At 40.9% G+C, this 18,496-nt stretch overlaps 1 long non-coding RNA gene across 2 annotated transcripts; it reads left to right on the top strand.

The window, feature by feature from the left end:
* Positions 1 to 300: 300 nt before the first annotated feature.
* Positions 301 to 9,231, top strand: LOC149129233 (uncharacterized). Of its 2 annotated transcripts, none has more exons than XR_016240157.1 (3): positions 301 to 496; positions 2,817 to 2,922; positions 3,409 to 9,231. It is a non-coding gene; the product is annotated as an uncharacterized LOC149129233 (long non-coding RNA). The 2 variants fall into 2 exon arrangements; XR_016240158.1 differs by lacking the exon at positions 301 to 496 and adding an exon at positions 1,567 to 1,719.
* The last annotated feature ends 9,265 nt before the right edge of the window (positions 9,232 to 18,496 follow it).

Here is an 18,496-nt window from a genome sequence, read left to right on the forward strand (position 1 = left end):
CCTTCAGACACACACACACACACACACACACACACACACACACACACATGTATACATATCCATAGGCGTATATATGTATGGCAATCATTTTTATATCTGTTTTCCATGCTAGCATGGGTGCGATGTATATATATTTGATGATTTTCTTAATATACTTCTAGATCCTATTCATGTCTTTAACCCTTACCTATTGCTCAAGTAAGGGATCTCTTATTCCAATGGTTTATTCATTAACAGGGGAAATGATAACAATCTAATCGCTCATAGCTAAAATATTGTCAGAGACAGCAAATGTAAACACGAAATATTTGAGCAGAAGTTGTAATTAAGGCGTAAGTGAGAGAATGTTTTGGTTCTGTCAGGTGTCCGTTACGGAAGTGAGGATCAGAGCATGCGTAATGGTGAGCGGAAGAGGTCAGAGGGCAACTGGGTGTCATGGAAACCGAACGTGTTTGCAACGAAGAGAAGAAAACCTTCCCCTCCAGATTTTCGACAGGTAAGAAGAAAAGCTCATTTCTCCTTGTTTTTTTAATGTCAACCCTCCTGTTTCTTAATTTCCCCTTCATACCACAACACACACACGTTTTTGTGAGAAGCAGAGGAATATTTATAATCCGTAAATAACTTATACTGAAAAACAAAAACAAGACAAGAATACATTCTGGCATTTTAAATGAAGATTTCCAAGAGTCTCTTCTTCACAGTTCATTTAAGAGACCAAAACCTCGCTCTTGCCTCAGCTTCCTATCATCTTTTGATTTGTTTTATTTCTTTCATCATTTTTCATCGACGACTTCGGGTATTTTCTGTACCCGAAATGGGAGAAGAAGAAGAAGAAATCTAATGGATTGTGTTTGCTTGATTGTTTCTGTCTGTTTTTATGTATCTATGCGTTATAGATATAACGAAATCATGCCAGCAATGTCTCATTTTAAACTAGAAGAAAAAAAAGCCTTACAGATTTATTCTCACCTGCTTCAGGTGTGTATGTAAAATGCAGAAAACAATCGAAGTTTTATGCATCAAATGCATCTATTTTCAGTGCATCTGTTCGAGTTTAGTTGATACAACAGAGACAATGCTTTTATGAATTTCATAAAATGCGTTAAGGCAGTAATTATTATATTGTCTAATTTAAACTCGAAGAATGTTTTGCGGATTTTACACAATCCATAAATACACAAAAACAAAACAGGACGAGACACCCAACCCTTTAATTTATTCTTACCCCTCCTCCCATTTCGTTAAATCTCACTTGACACAGAAATACCCGAAGTCGTCCAGTTATATTTTGTTTGCAACGTCCTGTACCCAGATATGCATCTATATATATATACAGGTAGATGAAGGTATGTACATATATATATATGCATATACTTGCCTATTCCCCTTCTATAGTTGATTAATTTTTTCCTTCCCAGTATTTACAGCTAAGGCTACCTCGCATCACCAACTGCTTAGCCATAGATCTGACCTTCTTCTTATGAGCATGTGTTTTGTTATTATTATTATTATTATTATTATTTCTCAGCTAACACCCTATACTTCGGTTTTACACTGATTAACGCTAACATAAGGATATTAATATATAACAGTGTTATATGGACTGTTGGATATGTTGTTCGTCTGAGTTCCTTGTTTCATTGTTGTCTTGTGAGACTGTCGAAGTAGAATGTCATTGATAGATATGGCGGACTTGTTTATTTACAACGAACTTCGGTGAGTGTTTTTTTGGTGAAATGGCCCTCACTTGCTTCGAAACAGTATGTAAGGACTGACCATGTAACATCTTAGCTCGTAAGTTACCCCACAATTTCGTTTTTGTCTTGCTACTTAATGTTTTATTATGTTCTCCCTTATGAGAAACAAGTGATAATTCCAGCTACCATTTCTTTTTTTTGCTCCATTTGTTGTTATGCATATACTTATATATTATTTGTATTTTATTGAAGGAATCCCCGTTCTTCCTATCAAGTTCACAGGTGCCCTTAACTCAGTCAGACCCATTAAACTTCACTTTTTCCCACCCCTTTTTCCCGGATAACACTTAACCCCTCCCCTTTTCATCTCCTAATTATGTGGTTACCCTGTTGTCCCTTTCTACCTGAAAACGACACAACAGCTGATAAAAGAAGAGAGATAATTTGACTTCACTAACTATTTCAGAAGAGATACGCATTGCCTAAGTACTAAACAATGAAATGGTTCAGTGTTTTTAATTCTGGTGACTTTCGCTTATTGGCGCCTCAAGAGATGTTCTTGATCTGCGCGGGATTTGGCTGCTATTTCTCACTGTGGAAGACAGGTGTCTATGATCTGTGCGGGATTTGGCTGCTATTTCTCGCTGTGGAAGACAGGTGTCTATGATCTGCGCGGGATTTGGCTGCTATTTCTTACTGTGGAAGACAGATGCCTAGAATCTGCGCGGGATTTGGCTGCTATTTCTCGCTGTGGAAGACAGATGCCTAGAATCTGCGCGGGATTTGGCTGCTATTTCTCACTGTGGAAGACAGGTGTCTATGATATGTGCGTGATTTGGTAGCTGTTTCTGGCTATGTAGATGTCTCCAACGACTAGAACTCTAGAGCCTCAAGAGATTACTTTACTTGTTGTTAGTTTCAACAACAACCACTGGCTTCCAGTCCGGCTATTTGCAGAGACTGAATTAGTGGTTAACAGTAATCCATGTGTCCTGTTTCTATTACTCCTTCCTTTACCATTTGTAGTCACCATGTTTCTTATAGAAAACCTTTGAAAGACCACCCATACTACCTTTACACAGAAACTTAAGTAAGATCAATATTTCTAATACACAGTTTGTCAACATCAGTTGCTGAGATGTCCAGAAGAAAATGAAACAAAGTGTTTCGGCCAGAAGCAACTCAAGTGGAGGTCTCCGATGAAATTTCCCAGCTCGTTCAGGTATGGTAGTATGTTATTGCAATTTGCAATTCGTTTTCTTTCTGAATGTCAAGTTTTATTGACTTCTCTTTCTTTACTAACATTGAAAATGCTTTGATATGGTATTTTACTCACTTGTTTAAAAAAAAAAAAGAAGAAAAAAAACATCAAAAGCTTTATTATTTTATGTTGTTGTTATTTCATTTCCACACAGCAGAAATGTTAGAAGGTAAGTTTCTATTTAAAAACCTGATATATATATATAAAAAAAAAAAAGTCTCACATTTTATGAATCTTTATAACTGATTGTGACTATTGGTGTGGTTGTACCCCCGCCCCCTCTGTTAAACTTTAAATCACTGTGAAATAGGAAGTTAGTATTGTAGAACAAAGATCAGTTTGATCAGATATGTTGGTATCAAAATGGTGTAGAGTTTCTTTTTCTTTTCTTTTTTTCTTTTGTTGGTTTGTAATATTTTAAGCCACTTCACTGAATTTCCTTTGCAGATTCATAGCTTGTTGAGAGCCTCCGAGAAATGTGCTGTTGGTCAGACCAAACTCAAACGAGTGCTCATCTCCATAGCCGGTGTGTCCACACTTGTTCTCAAAGGAAATTCCGAGTTGACTGCAGAGACCTGCAATGGCTGCTAATATTTTGAGAGATTCAGGACAATTTTGTCTCTTGATATTTGTGTTATTTTTTGAGTCCTGTATCTATTTTGTCCTTGTCTGCATGAGTGGCTCTGTGGTTAAGAAGTTTGCTTCACAACCACATGGGCTGACCAAAACTTTCAGAGTGGATTTGCTAGATGGAAACTGAAAAAAACTCATATATATGTGTGTGTATATATATATATATGTATATAGATATATATATACACACACACATGTGTGGTTATGTACAAGGAGTGAGAGTGAACGAGTAGACAGGCATGAAGAAGCATTGGAGATTGATTTGAAGTGCTGCTCATGGGGGTTAATTGATGATGGTGACTTTGTATGGGGTGTCTCTCCCCCCCCCCTCCACTAGTACCAAGACCACCATCATTCACCCTAATTTCAAAATGTTTTTAAAACTTGCGTATATGCACACTGCCTGTTATTAATTATGGGTTGAATGACATCACGTAAAGTTTGATAATTAAAAAAAATTTTTTTGGTGTTGAAAATTTTTATGAATTTGTGTTCTGCAAATATCTTGTCCAATTATGCAAGTCCCACCCCCATAAACCCCTGTGGATCCTCAAATTAGATTTAAATGGTATCGATCCCAGTAGGAATGAAAAGGGCATTGCTGAAATTTTTGCATAGATTTCAGAGGTATGTAAATGATAAATTGTTTTGATAACATAATTATCTGTTAGTAAATATCTTTTCCTTACACACACACACACACAAACACACACACACACACACACACACACACACACACACACACACACACAAACAAACTACCTTTATCCTGTGAGGTGTTGAAATTTAACATTTTTTATTTTATTTTATGTTTTAGTTATTTTAGAACTTCAGACTTTTTTTTTCTATAATTCTATTTATATAAATTACCATATTGTGTGATGTTTGGGCTTGTAGAGACTGCAGTATATTTTTGGTTACTGTTATAAAAAAAAGTGACAAGGAATAGTCCTACAAAAATGAAAGTAAATTACATGTTACCAATTCTTTTAATCCTGCCACCTCTGTTTACCATTCTTGTATACTTTGAAATGGACTTTGTCTCTGTAAAAATTTTTTGTTTACTCTGTACGTTTTCTTCCTTTGGCAACAATTTCTCAAAGATCAATTTAATTTTTCAATCGAACATTAGATCTGCAGGTGACTTGCCTGAACTGATATTTAGAATTTATTTAGCATTTCGTCATTGCCTAATTTTTTTTTTCTCTCTAGCACTTGCTTCAAAGTATCTACAAATCATTCTGCTTGCCCATTTGACCCTGGGTGGTAGGGCGGAGTAAACGTGTGCTTGATTGCATGCATTTTATACAATTTCTTGAACTCATCCTGTAAATTATGTTCCATTGTCCGATACTGTGGTGTCTGGAACATTGTATTGAGCAAAAAAGTTCATGCAGGAACTTTGCTACCTTCGCAGTAGGTTGACCGCACCTACATACTTCCGGTCACATGGTAAGGCTATCAACAATGTAGTAGGCGCCATTCACTGGTCCAGTGTAGTCTATATGTACTCTGGACAATGGACTCAGGCCATGATTGGTATTTGTGGTGCCTTGGCTGCTGGCACACAACCTCTACAAGATTTTACCAAATTTTCAATGTCCTGGTCCAGTGTCGGCCAAGACGCGTAACTCCTTGTCAAAGCTTTCATTCTCGACATTCCCAGGTGTCCACTATGAAATTCATGTAATATCTGTTTCTGTAGGGCAGTTGGTACCACCACAGCCTTTCCTCAGCTTCAGAGTCCCAGGCTTTGGGATTGATGTCGGTCAGTTTTAGGCTTTGCCTCAGCTGATTCTTCTATCAGTGGCACGGATGGCCACACAGTGGTCACCAGATAAAATTAGACGCAGTAGCTTGGTTTCTTTCATTCTTGCGTTTGTGGCCTGTCCATTTGATAGCCTCGATGCTATTGTTTTAATTTCATATTGAGATCACATGTTTTTGGTTTCTTTTTACAATTATATTTTCATGTTCTTGAATTCTGGATGGATTTGACGAAAGCCTCCTTGACTCTATACACATTTTCTGTTTCTGGTTTTCCTTCAGCATCTAATATGATTGTCTTCTCTGTTCTTGAAGATATTTTATAAGGTCCTATATAACAAGGACCTAACGAATGAGGAGTGATTTCTTTATTACCCACAAAGGGGCCAGTGGGGACATATAACAATTAGAAAAAAAAAAAAAACTTATGATAAAAATGAATGATAATGAAAATGAGCTACTTTATTTCATTATATTGGCTATGAAAGCTGTACATAGATGGAGTAGGTGCGGGCTGGACAAAGACATTGATGAGATGAATGATGAACATGATGATATTAGTGGGAGAAGGCAGAAGTCACCCACCGAACTCTGCTTCTCTAAAACATTGTTCTTTTATAATTTACATATTTGAGGCAATAAACCTCTTAGCACAGTTTCTTATTGGACTCAAGCTCCTTACAATGAGGTACTAAGCCTCTTACTGCAGACGACACCATGTCCTTAAAATGAAGCACCTGCCTCTTACAACTCTTCTCATGGGCCACATGCCCCTTCAGTATGAGGCACTCATCTTCTTACAATCTTCCGACCCAAAGCGCCACTTAGCACTCCAACAGTGCCACGATCAGAAGCACAATATATCCTCAGGGAAGGAGTCCATTCAGGCTATGTCTCCTCCCTTGACAAGCCCTGTAAAAAAGCTCTCCCAACGCCTCCTCTCACCTTCCGGAGAAAACCAAATATTGTTCCTCCATTTGTTCGAGGTTACAACTTCCTCTGTCGGTAGCACAATTCCCACCGACGGGGCTTTGGAACATGCCAGCAGTGTGTATTAGCAATCATTTTGTTTGGCCAGGACATACATTCATGGGTTACTCTGTTTCTCTGGCACGAAAAGAGTCTTGTAAAACCAGTGGAGATGTCACGGCAAATGTATTAGAATCAACTGAAATTGCAATGCAGAAGAATGTGATTTACCTATTTCCAAAGCAGACTCTGAGCAGTTTAAGGGGGCCTTTCGTCAAATGATGCTTTTGGGAGGCATTGACCTGCCCCTGCAGGTGCCAAGTTGCAAGCCCGACTGATTTAGGCTGGTTGACTTTTGCCCCTGCCACTGCTTCATATTTTTTTTAATGGGGTCTTCTTCATGAGGTCGCTGCCCTTCATCAGACACGAGGATGGTGACTTCATCCACATATGCAGTTGCTCCCTTACCATAACGTAGATCATGCGGTCTTCCCCCACAGTCCCCAACCTCCGCAGCAGTGGATCAAGGGCTAATACATGCAGAAGCAGCAACACGGGGCAGCCCTGGCAAATTTAATGCTTGATTGCAAATGGCTTTGAGAAGAGACCGTTCACCTGGACGATTGTTTCGATCAATGATATACATAGCATTGATCCAGCCATGGAAAGTCGAGCCCAGTCTGACCCCCCACCAGATACTGATGGTCAATCGTATTGAATGCTGTAGACTGGTCTAAATTCACCAGTGCCCCACCCTTGCCAGGAATTTTTCCTACCTGCTCTATGGTGTAGTAAATGAGGTGAAGGTTGTCGTAGCAAGTGGAAAAAAGGGATCTGCTTGCATCATGATGAGAAGATGGTGTAAGGAAAGTATTTCCCAGCAGCGAAAGACAAGACCTGAGTCAATCAGAAACAGCCAGAATCATCTTCCTTAAACATTGCTGGATAAAATTTGCTAAGTTGAGGCAGAAATCTAGGGCAGTGAAAGATGAAACATTGGTAAAAAAATGAAGCCAAGAAAGTGATGCAGTTGTTGGTGGGGGTCAATGAAGGCAGGTCCTTAGGAGTCACAGTTTTGGTAGGGTGCCATCTTCTTTGTTTGTTTTACTATCGACTCTCAGTCTGCTGAGGGGTAATGTTGTAAAATGTGATAAATCTTTTTTGAATACTTCAAAGGTTAATCCCAAATAAGGGAGACAAACTATTAAAGGAGTCTCAATATGGTAGAGGTTTGATGGATTTAATTGGTGAATCCTCTTCAATTCACAATTTACCATCTTAACGAAGAACATATTGGGCCATGTGGCTCTGGGTTCTTTACATTTAAGAATTCCTTCTGGCTGAAGGAATTTAATCCTGGGTCTCTGTTTAGTGAAGTTGCACCTGAGAATAAAGAGTAGCAACATTTACACAGACCCCACTTCTTTGTCTAATGATAAACATTCAAATGCAGTGAAACACTCAGTTTCTTTTAGTGATTTGTGTATCCGTTTTTTTGGATTACAACTTAGAAACCATTTGCATAGAATTTGGTAGCTCTGTCTTACAATGTCGAAGGGATAGTTATGCTTGATAATTTCCAGGTCAATAGTTTTAATTCCTAAGAAAATACCAGCTTGCTACCAATTACTTCCTAACTGATGTGCCACCTTCAGGAGATGCTTCTCTTCCAGGTTTTGAGAACCAACTTACTGGGATAGAACCTCTAATGGTTGTGAATCAGTCTGTACTTTCTTGTCCTCAACCTTTGCAGATTCAACTGTCTGTGATGTCATCAGGACCTCCTCCATACACGTTGGAGTCTCAACTGCCACTGTTTGAACTTGCTTCTCTTCAATCTTTGGAGTCTCAACTTGCTATGGTTTACTTTCTGATGTAGGTGCCAACGTGGGATTCTTATAAGTAGTTGGCACCCTAGACATCATTTCAGAGGAAAAGCATTCCCCACAAATCACAACATGACCACAGGGATAGAATTTCATGTTGTATTTCTTTACTTCACACAACCTACATGGTGCCTGTGCTGGGAATAATAGCTTTAATTTTTCTTTCAACTTTGCATTTTTAAGTGGAGTTAATTCTCTTGCTTTTAAAGTAAAAGTTTCCACTCTCGTGGACTAGATAACTAGCAACCACCACACCAGAGAGCCTTTCTCTATTTCGCATGTTGAGCTTCATGCAGTACTTAACTAAAATAGTCAAGTGTCCCTCCTCAGAAGGAAACACTTTCTTTACAGCAAGGTGCAGACAATTGTTGCCTTCTTTGTTCACAGCGTTTACGTCTGCACAAAAAAACTTCTTTTAAAAAAAATGAAATTTTAAAATCCACACCATACCTAATATCACTTTTAAATGTCAAGTCATACCCTAATTCAAACACAACTATGCTTTCCCATTGGACACCTCTTAAACTTCCTATGAGAAATAATGACTTTGTGCTGATAAAAGTAAATGAGAAAGAGTTATTATATATTATTATTCATAATTTACATTTGTTTTCTTATGGTAATCATAAATATAATAAAAAATAGCACAAATAAATAAATAGTTGATATACTGGAAATTCTTTCTTTCGGATATGTAGAGGCATATTTATATAATAAATATTGATCTACGTCATAATTGTTTTTTTTATGTGTTTTAATTTTGTTTTTTTATGTATTTGAATTCTCAATGCAAATACTCTTAAACATACGGATTTCGAACCAATATTTTGTGATTTAGCATTCCTTGAACATAGAATTTCATGTGTCTTTTTGAAATATTGTACTCAAGTGGCTTATGTACAGAGATATGTATTGTTTATCAATCAAATATTGTATATAAGTCAAAACAAATTGTTGGCTTTGTCTTTTTCAAAAATTTTTATATTATAATGTAAATAAATTGTTAGATTGTCAATTGTATTTTTCTATTTAATTTATTATTTGTAATTTATACTCCTATGTCTGTGGTATTCAACTGCTGTTCCTGTGAACTGGATGTTTTACACTCCATATAATTTTTTTTTCTTTTGTTACATTATATATATATATACACACACACACGTAAAAAGAACCCTTCATGTGTCGTTGATGCCAGTGTTGCCTGACTGTTTCCATGCCAGTGGCAAGGAAAAAGCATTCTAGCGTAGTCGTTGCCAGTGCCGCCTGACTGGCTCCTGTGCCAGTGAAATATAAAAAGCACCCACTACACTCTCATAGTGGTTCATGTTAGAAAGGGCATCCAGCCGTAGAAACCTTGCCAGATCAGATTGGAGCCTGGTGCAGCCTCCTGGCTTGCCAGCCCTCAGTCAAACCATCCAACCGACTCAGTGAGAACAAAGTCTGGCTGACCAGCTAGAACCTTGGCCAGAGGGAAAAATGAAGTTTACTGTCAGCAACTGTGAGACAACATCCCACAACCCTACGAGCTCTAATTCTCTTCTCTTACAACATCATTCTATCTCTCTCTGTAGTTACTACTAAACAATGAAATAGGACACAAACACAAACTTTACTTTGCATGCTTTTGGATCTATCAGAACCTGTCCGTCGAGGCAAGGTATTGTAACATAATGGTAAACAAACACTTCCTTAAAACTTCAAGCATTGTTCATCTTTCACATCCTACAACTTGCCATTATAACAACAAACTCCGACATTTCATAATATTGTGTCCCTAATCAAACCTTACCCTTTACGACTGGTAACTACACAAATTATTATCGTTACATATATATATATATACACGCACACACATGCACCTTACAAACTGATTGGCGGCAAGAAGGGCATCCAACTGTAGAATCAAACCACAAATGAATCCATTAGCTTGCTTACCAACCACATGGTTCCGGGTTCATTCTCTCTGCGTGGCACCTTGGGCAAGTGTCTTCTACTATAGCCTCAGGCCCACCAAAGCCTTGTGAGTGGATTTGGTAGACGGAAACTGAAAGAAGCCCGTCGTATATATATATATATAATCATCATCATCATCATCGTTTAACGTCCGCTTTCCATGCTAGCATGGGTTGAACTATTTGACTGAGGACTGGTGAAACCGGATGGCAACACCAGGCTCCAATCTAATTTGGCAGAGTTTCTGCAGCTGGATGCCCTTCCTAACGCCAACCACTCAGAGAGTGTAGTGGGTGCTTTTACGTGTCACCCGCACGAAGGCCAGTCAGGCGGTACTGGCAACGGCCACGCTCAAAATGGTGTCTTTTGTGTGCATCCCACACAAGAGCCAGTCCAGGGGCACTGGCAACGATCTCGCTAGAAAATCCTACAAAGGCCAGTGAGGCGGTACTGGCAACGGTCACACTCAAAATGGTGCATCTTATGTGCCACCCGCACAAGAGCCAGTCCAGGGGCACTGGCAACGATCTCACTTGGCTTGCTGGGTCTTCTCACACACAGCACATTTTCAAAGGTTTCGGTCAGTAGTCATCGCCTCGGTGAGGCCCAATGTTCGAAGGTCTTGCCTCACCACCTCAGCCCAGGTCTTCCTGGGCCTACCTCTTCCACGGGTTCCCTCAACTGTTAGGGTGTGGCACTTTTTCATGCAGCTATCCTCATCCATCCTCACCACATGTCCATACCAGCGCAATTGTCTCTCTTGCACACCACAACTGATGCTTCTTATGTTCAGCTTTTCTCTCAAGATACTTACACTCCGACGGGTATGCACACTCACATTACACATCCAACGGAGCATACTGGCTTCATTCCTTGCGAGCTTACGCATGTCCTCAGCAGTCACAGCCCATGTTTCACTGCCATGTAGCATGGCTGTTCGTACACATGCGTCATATTGTCTGCCTTTTACTCTGAGTGAGAGTCCCTTTGTCGCCAGCAGAGGTAAGAGCTCTCTAAACTTGGCCCAGGCTATTCTTATTCTAGCAGCTACACTTTCAGTGCACCAACCCCCACTACTAACTTGGTCAACCAGATAGTGGAAGCTATCGACTACCTCTAGTTTTTCTCCCTGGAATGAGACAGAAGTTGTTTCCTGTTTGTTTACAGTGTTTATTGCACCTGAACATCTGCCACATACAAAAACTAACTTCCTAGTTAACCTGCCTTTGATATTGCTGCACCTCTTATGTGTCCATAGCTTGCACCGGGTACATCTTATAGAGTTACTACCTACTCCTTTTCTACATACTGAGCAGGGCCATCTACCTGAAGGGGGTTGTGTTTTATCTACCTTCCTACTTATTAGGATTTTGGTTTTAGCTAAGTTGACTCTAAGTCCCTTCGATTCTAGTCCTTGCTTCCACACCTGAAACTTCTCTAGTTCTGATAGTGACTCCGCAATTAGTGCAAGGTCATCAGCATAGAGGAGCTCCCAGGGGCAACCTGTCTTGAATTCCTCTGTGATCGCCTGGAGGACTATGAAAAATAGGAGGGGGCTGAGGACAGAACCTTGGTGGACCCCTACCTCTACCCGGAATTCATTATTGTACTCATTTCCAACCCTCACCTTACTGGCAGCATCTCTGTACATGGCTCACACAGCTCTCACTAACCGTTATTCTATCCCAAGTTTCCTCATTGACCACCAGATAAGGGATCGGGGGACCCTGTCAAAGGCTTTCTCCATGTCAACGAAAGCCAGGTACAGAGGTTTATCCTTGGCTAGGTATTTCTCCTGCAGCTGTCTTACTAGAAATATGGCATCAGTGGTGCTTTTACCTGGCACGAACCCAAACTGCATCTCATCTAAATTGATTCGCTCCCTAATTAGTTGGGCTATGACCCTCTCCGTAACCTTCATAACCTGATCTAACAGCTTGATGCCTCTGTAGTTATTTGTATCTAAAGCGTCACCTTTACCTTTGTAGCAGTTGACTATGGTGCTGCTACACCAGTCATTGGGTATGACTCCTTCGTGTATCACCTGGTTCGTAATACGGCTGACTAGGCTGTAGCCAACACTGTCAGATATTTTGAGCATCTCTGCAGTGATACCTGATGGGCCGGGGGCTTTCCCTGTCTTCATACTCTTGATTGCTTTATCTACCCTGGTACTGTCAACTCGGATAGCTGGTCCCTCTGTTGGGTCGACATACGGCAGGCTCTATTTCTCCCATTCATTCTCTTTATTAAGCAATCTATCGTAGTGGCATCTCCAGACCTCTTTCTTTGCAGCCTCATTTGGTGCAAGCGTACCGTCATCCATGCGAACACATTTCTCTCCTACAACATCACTATTCTCTCTCCTACACTGTCTTGCAACACGAAATACCTCAAGTCTTTGGTCCTCACGGCGCAGAACATTGGCAAATATTTTCTTATCTGCTTCCCCTCTGGCTAAATAAACCTGTCGCCTAGCTTCCATTCTGGCAGATTGGTACAATCCCAATACATACATATATACATAGATAAGAGAGTAGGGTGTGATTTGAGGGAGATTTGGTTGCTATTTCTAGCAGGTCTAGCTACCACGTAGAGGCCTCCCTCATTGGCTCGTACATACATATATACATAGATAAGAGAGTAGGGTGTGATTTGAGGGAGATTTAGTTGCTATTTCTAGCAGGTCCAGCTACCACGTAGAGGTCTCCCTCATTGGCTCATACATACATATATACATAGATAAGAGAGTAGGGTGTGATTTGAGGGAGATTTGGTTGCTATTTCTAGCATGTCTAGCTACCATGTAGAGGCCTCCCTCATTGGCTCATACATATATACATAGATAAGAGAGTAGGGTGTGATTTGAGGGAGATTGGTTGCTATTTCTAGCAGGTCCAGCTACCATGTAGAGGCCTCCCTCATTGGCTCATACATATATACATAGATAAGACAGTAGGATGTGCTTTTGAGAGAGATTTGGCTGTTATTTCTATCAAACCTAGCTTTCACGTAGTGGTCTCCCTAATCAGTTCATACATATTTACATAGATAAGTGAGTAGGGTGTTATTTGAAGGAGATTTGGCTGCTATTTCTAGCCAGAAAACATGTATTTATGCTTTGGGTTGCCATATCTATGCAGTTTCTGATCAACTGGTCGAATTGGAGTTATCTCCCTTGCTATATAAGTTTAAATTAGCAAAACCACACAGGGAGATTTTGTTTGCCAATTGCATGGATAATCAGAGTTAATCAAAATCCTTCTACTGCCGCTAATTACATAAGTGGGACCCTATTGTACCTGTTTCATAATAGGGTATTGTTCTTTATAGTATATACTCAGTAATATACTAACTTGTAACTCTACTTAGTAGAGTGGCTGTTGAATCACTGAACTGGAAACTGACTGAATCCCCGAACAGATCAGACTCACGCAGTAGTAGTCATACATCTAAATGTACACACACACACACATACTAATTTGACTGCAACCATGCTGGAGCACCACCTTTAGTCGAACGAATCGACCCCATGACGTGTAAGCCTTGTCGTGATTCTATTGATTTCTTTTCTCGAAGACTGGGGGTGGGGGTTATTTCTCAGCCCCACAGGGATAAAAGCAAAGCTGACTTCAGCAAGGTTTGAACTCATGCAACAGAAAGCTTCCTCAATTACTACAAGACACACAAACTCTTTGTAGAAAACGAAATTTTAGGAACACTTTCTCCCCCCCTCCCTTGTCTTCCTCTCGTTGTCTCTTTTTCTCTCTCTCTCTCTCTCTCTCTTTCCCTCTATTTCTTTCTCGCTTTCTAATGTGTGCAAATGTGTATCTTTCTCTCTCCAAAGCTCTGTCTGTCTGTCTGTCTCTCTCTCTCTGTCTGCCTGCCTGCCTGCCTGTCTATCTGCCTCTCTCTCTCATTACCTCCCACCTCACCCTCTTCACTTCTACCATTCTTTCTTCCTTCTGTTCTGGAATCTTCTAAATCTTCCTCTCCCTTCTTCAACCATTCCATTCGCACGTCTGCCTACTGCCCCCCCCCCCTCTCTCTCTCTCTGTCTATCTATCTATCTATCTATCTATCTATCTATCTATCTATCTATCTATCTATCTATCTATCTATCTATCTATCTGTTTGTCTGTCTGTCCGTCCGTCCCTCTCGATAGCAAATAACATGTATAGGTAGACTGACAGACAGATAGAGAGAGATGTTCAAATAGATAGACAGAGGGAGGGAGAGAGATAGACAGATGGATGCTCCTTCTCTTCCTCCCCTTCCCCCTCCCACTCTCTAATATTACGTCATTACATCTCTTTCCTCTGATTCTTATCTCTTTTCTCTTCATTGTTTCTTTCTCAATTTTGCATTACTCCTCCTCCTCCCATTCTCTTTTTCTCTTCCTCTCTCTGTTATACTACGTCATTTCTTGTTATGTCTCTCTCTCTCTCTCGTATTCTTTCTTCTCCCCTTTTCCCTCCACCCTTTCTTTCTGTCTGTCTGTATTCCTCCTCCTCCTCCTTCCTGTTGCCTTTTCTCACTCTGTCTTTCTCTCTTGTGCCATGCTCCCTTTCTCTCTTTACCCCTCTCTCTCTCTCTCTCTGTCACTTACTCCTCCTCCTCTGCACGATCGGCGAAGCGTCATTCAAATCCGACCCTGGGGAAGGAGGCGACCGGGCAGAACGTTCTGAGTTCAAATTCCGCCGAAGTCGACTTTGCTTTTCATCCATTCGGGGTCGATAAATCAAGTACCAGTTGCGTACTGGGATCGATCTAATCGACTGACCCCTTCCCCCCAAATTTCGGTCCTTGTGCCTAGAGTAGAAACGGATATCTAACCGTAGGGTCATCACTTTCTGTGCAGGTTCCAAGGCTCCGTTCCAGCCACGACCATCCCGTCTGTTTCATGTTTATTTTATATCTAGTTCCACATTTGTTCAGTGAGATCCTACTTGTTCTTCGGACGCTGGTGTAAATTGAGACTGATTTGGCTGCTATGTTTAGCAAACCCAACTACCTTAGCGACATCTTCCGTCATTACGCCTATTGCCTCCCCCTCTTTTACTCTTCACTCACTTTCTCTTCCTTCTCCCTTGCTTTCTCTTACTCTTTCTCTCTCACATTAATGACGTCATTACGTCTGTCTGCCCCCTCTCTCTTTAACGCACGCACACACACACACTCTTTCCCTCTTCCCCTCACTCATTGTCTGACTCCCTCTTCCTCGTTCTCTCTCTCTCTCTCTTTCTCTGTCGTTAAGTCTTACTCTTTCGTATTTTCGGTTTTACTTCCTTTCTCTTTTCTCCTTTCTCTCTTTTCTCCTTTCTCTCTATCCTTTACTCTCTCTCTCTCTATTTTGCTCCCCTCCTCCACTGCCACCTCCTCTTCCTTCAATCCTTTACTTTATCTTTTTCTTTCATTTTCTGCCCCTTTCTCACTATCTTTTACTCACTCTTTCTCTCTCTCTCTCTCTCTCTCTCTCTCTCTCTCTCTCTCATTAATGCCCCCCCCCCTCTCAAAGGGTTTTTGTCTTGTAGGTTTCCTGATGACCCGGTCAGTGCAGGTGCCACGTAATCAAATGCACACCACACACACATACATATATAAACATATATATATGCCCTTATGCATAGACATATACAAACACACGCGCACACACATATAAATACACTCTAACCTTTCATCGTTTGATCCCTGGTCACCTCCTCTAATGGCCCTTCTGTTGTGGCAAGACACCTGCATCTGTCTCTCTGTCACACTCTAACCTTTCATCCTCAGACACAAAGTCTCCTCCTTAAATGTCCCCCTGCCCTAATTCCTTGTCTTGTGAATTACTTAGTGCCACCTTAAAAGCATTCAGTCCACACTGTGAAGTGGTTGGCATTTGGAAGGGCGTCCAGCAGTAAAAAACGAAATAGATGCAGAAATCTGATGCAGGCTCCTGCCTGGCCAGTTCCTGTCACACCAATGATGATGATGAGAAATATATATATATATATATATATTATATACATATATGGGCTTCTTTCAGTTTCTGTTTACCAAATCTACTCAGAAAGCTTTGGTTGGCCCAAGGCTTTAGTAAAAGACACTTGCCCAAGGTGCCATGCAGTGGGACTGAACCCGAAACCATGCGGTTGGGAAGCCAGCTTCTTATCACACAGCCACTCCCCTTTTGCATAATAGGAACGATCTGCTTCAGAGCAAAGTGTTCGGTAAATACGGAATGTTATATTAATTAACAAATGACAGGAATTACATAATTAACCTCATTAGCTAATGGCTGTTTTTGTTATTAGGAACAGCAAGGTCAGTGCTGAGTATGTCTGTAACAGCCTATTAGCTCCTTCCTTTGGATCCAGGTTGACACGTGGATGTGTGAAAATCATCTCGTAGGACAAGGTCCTCTCCCCGGCTGATCTGCTGAGGAAGATGCGAGTCTGGTGAGCAAGCCACCTTGTTCGAATGGCTGACATGTGACACCCCCAAGAGACTCGTTTACAGGGAGTTGGCAGAAAGCAAGTTGCTTGCAAAGTGGACAGAAATAGTGCTTCAAGGATACACACAAGGCTTCACTGGGGATCTCAGAGATCGACCCTGACACCTGGGAAACGCAAGGACAAGACTACCCCAGTCTGGCAAAGCTGTACCAACAGAGGTGACGCATTTTATGAACAGACCAGGAATGCCAGGGATACAAAATGCAAACTACACAAGTTGAGAACCAACTTGTTGCCCTCAATGCCAGTTGACCACCGATGGCTGACCTGCAGCAAAAGCCTTCAGAACATGCATCGGACTGATTGGCCACAGCCTGACCCTGTGATGTCCTTGGTTAGCGTCAACAATGACCAACAAATAATCCTTAGGGTGCCAAATAGGTGTAGATTGCCTTGTAGTTTTGATACTGACTCTCCGGCTCTGAGTTCAATTCCCATTGACGCCAATTTTGCCTTTTTCATCTTTATGGGGGACCAATAATGGAGCCAAGTCTTCTCTCTCCTTTCTCTTTTTCTTTCTCTCTTACTGTCTTTTCTCTCTCTCTCTCTCTCTCTTTCACTTCCTCCCTCCCTTTCTTCTCCCCCCCCCCCCCCTCCACATCGGAAATGAACTGTGTTCAGGAATTGGGACGAACAGGTTCTGCTCTAACGAGATCCCCAAGCCATGCTGCATGTGTCAATGAGGTTCTTCGACTTCTGATGGAGTCAAGGGTCCAACATAAACGATTAATTACTACCACCAACACCACCACATCACTCCACCCACACCACCACACCTACTGTTGTTCTCCATCATTCCATAGAGTCTCTATGTGGTTGCTTACCAGCTAGAAATAGCAGCCAAAATCTCCATCAAGTGTTGAAGATAGAAGGTAGTGTTGGCAGCTATTTCTATGTGAGACAATGTGGTTCTGGGCTCCCTGTACATTAGATAAAATGTAGTCTTAGATACACTATGCCTGAATAAAAGATGGGATGGTCACATCTGGAACATCTTTGATCATAGGTCTGTCTGGATCAGGACTGGCCTGGGGTTAAACAACAACTATAGCCACTAATTCTATACAATTTCGATAATGTGGTTCTGGGCTCCCTGCTGCACATTAGATGATGTAGTCCTAGATACACTATGTCTCAATAATAGATGGGATGGTCACAGATGAAACATCTTTGATCGTGGGTCTCGCTGCCAGATCGGGACTGACCTGCGGCTAAACAATTACCACCACCGCCATCATCATCATCATCGTCATCGTCGTCAGACGAGTTTCTAGAATTCCATAGCGTAAAAGTACCACCACCACTACTACTACTACTACTACTGTCAGTCTGTTGTCTGTTACCGCCACCACTTCTACTATTACTACTGCTACTATTACTACTACTGCTACTATTACTACTGCTGCAACTACGGATCTTTTTTAAAACGGGGGCCACATTTTTCATTAATGTTTTACGTAGTGTTTTTGGTACCGAAAGACTTTCAAACTTCGTATACTTATCTATTTTATATTATAGAACAGAAAAATATTTTTGTATTCGAATTTATTTCATGTAAAAAATTGTGTTATTTCGATAATTTCAACCAATCACTGACGTCCATTCAGCCGATATACATTAAGTGCCGACTACATAAACACATGATTCTTCGTTTTATTTGCTTTTTTTCACTTTAAATTTGATTTAACCCTAACCCTAGGGTTAGGGTTAGGGTTAGAGTTAGGGTTAATTGTTTCAGAATCGTTTGTTTATGTAGTCGGCACTTAATGTACATCGGCTGAATGGACGTCAGTGATTGGTTGAAATTACAGAAATACGACAACTTTAAC

The sequence above is a fragment of the Octopus bimaculoides genome, unplaced genomic scaffold, assembly GCF_046866305.1.
Source record: "Octopus bimaculoides isolate indiv1 unplaced genomic scaffold, ASM4686630v1 contig91, whole genome shotgun sequence".
NCBI classification, from domain to species: Eukaryota; Metazoa; Mollusca; class Cephalopoda; order Octopoda; family Octopodidae; genus Octopus; species Octopus bimaculoides.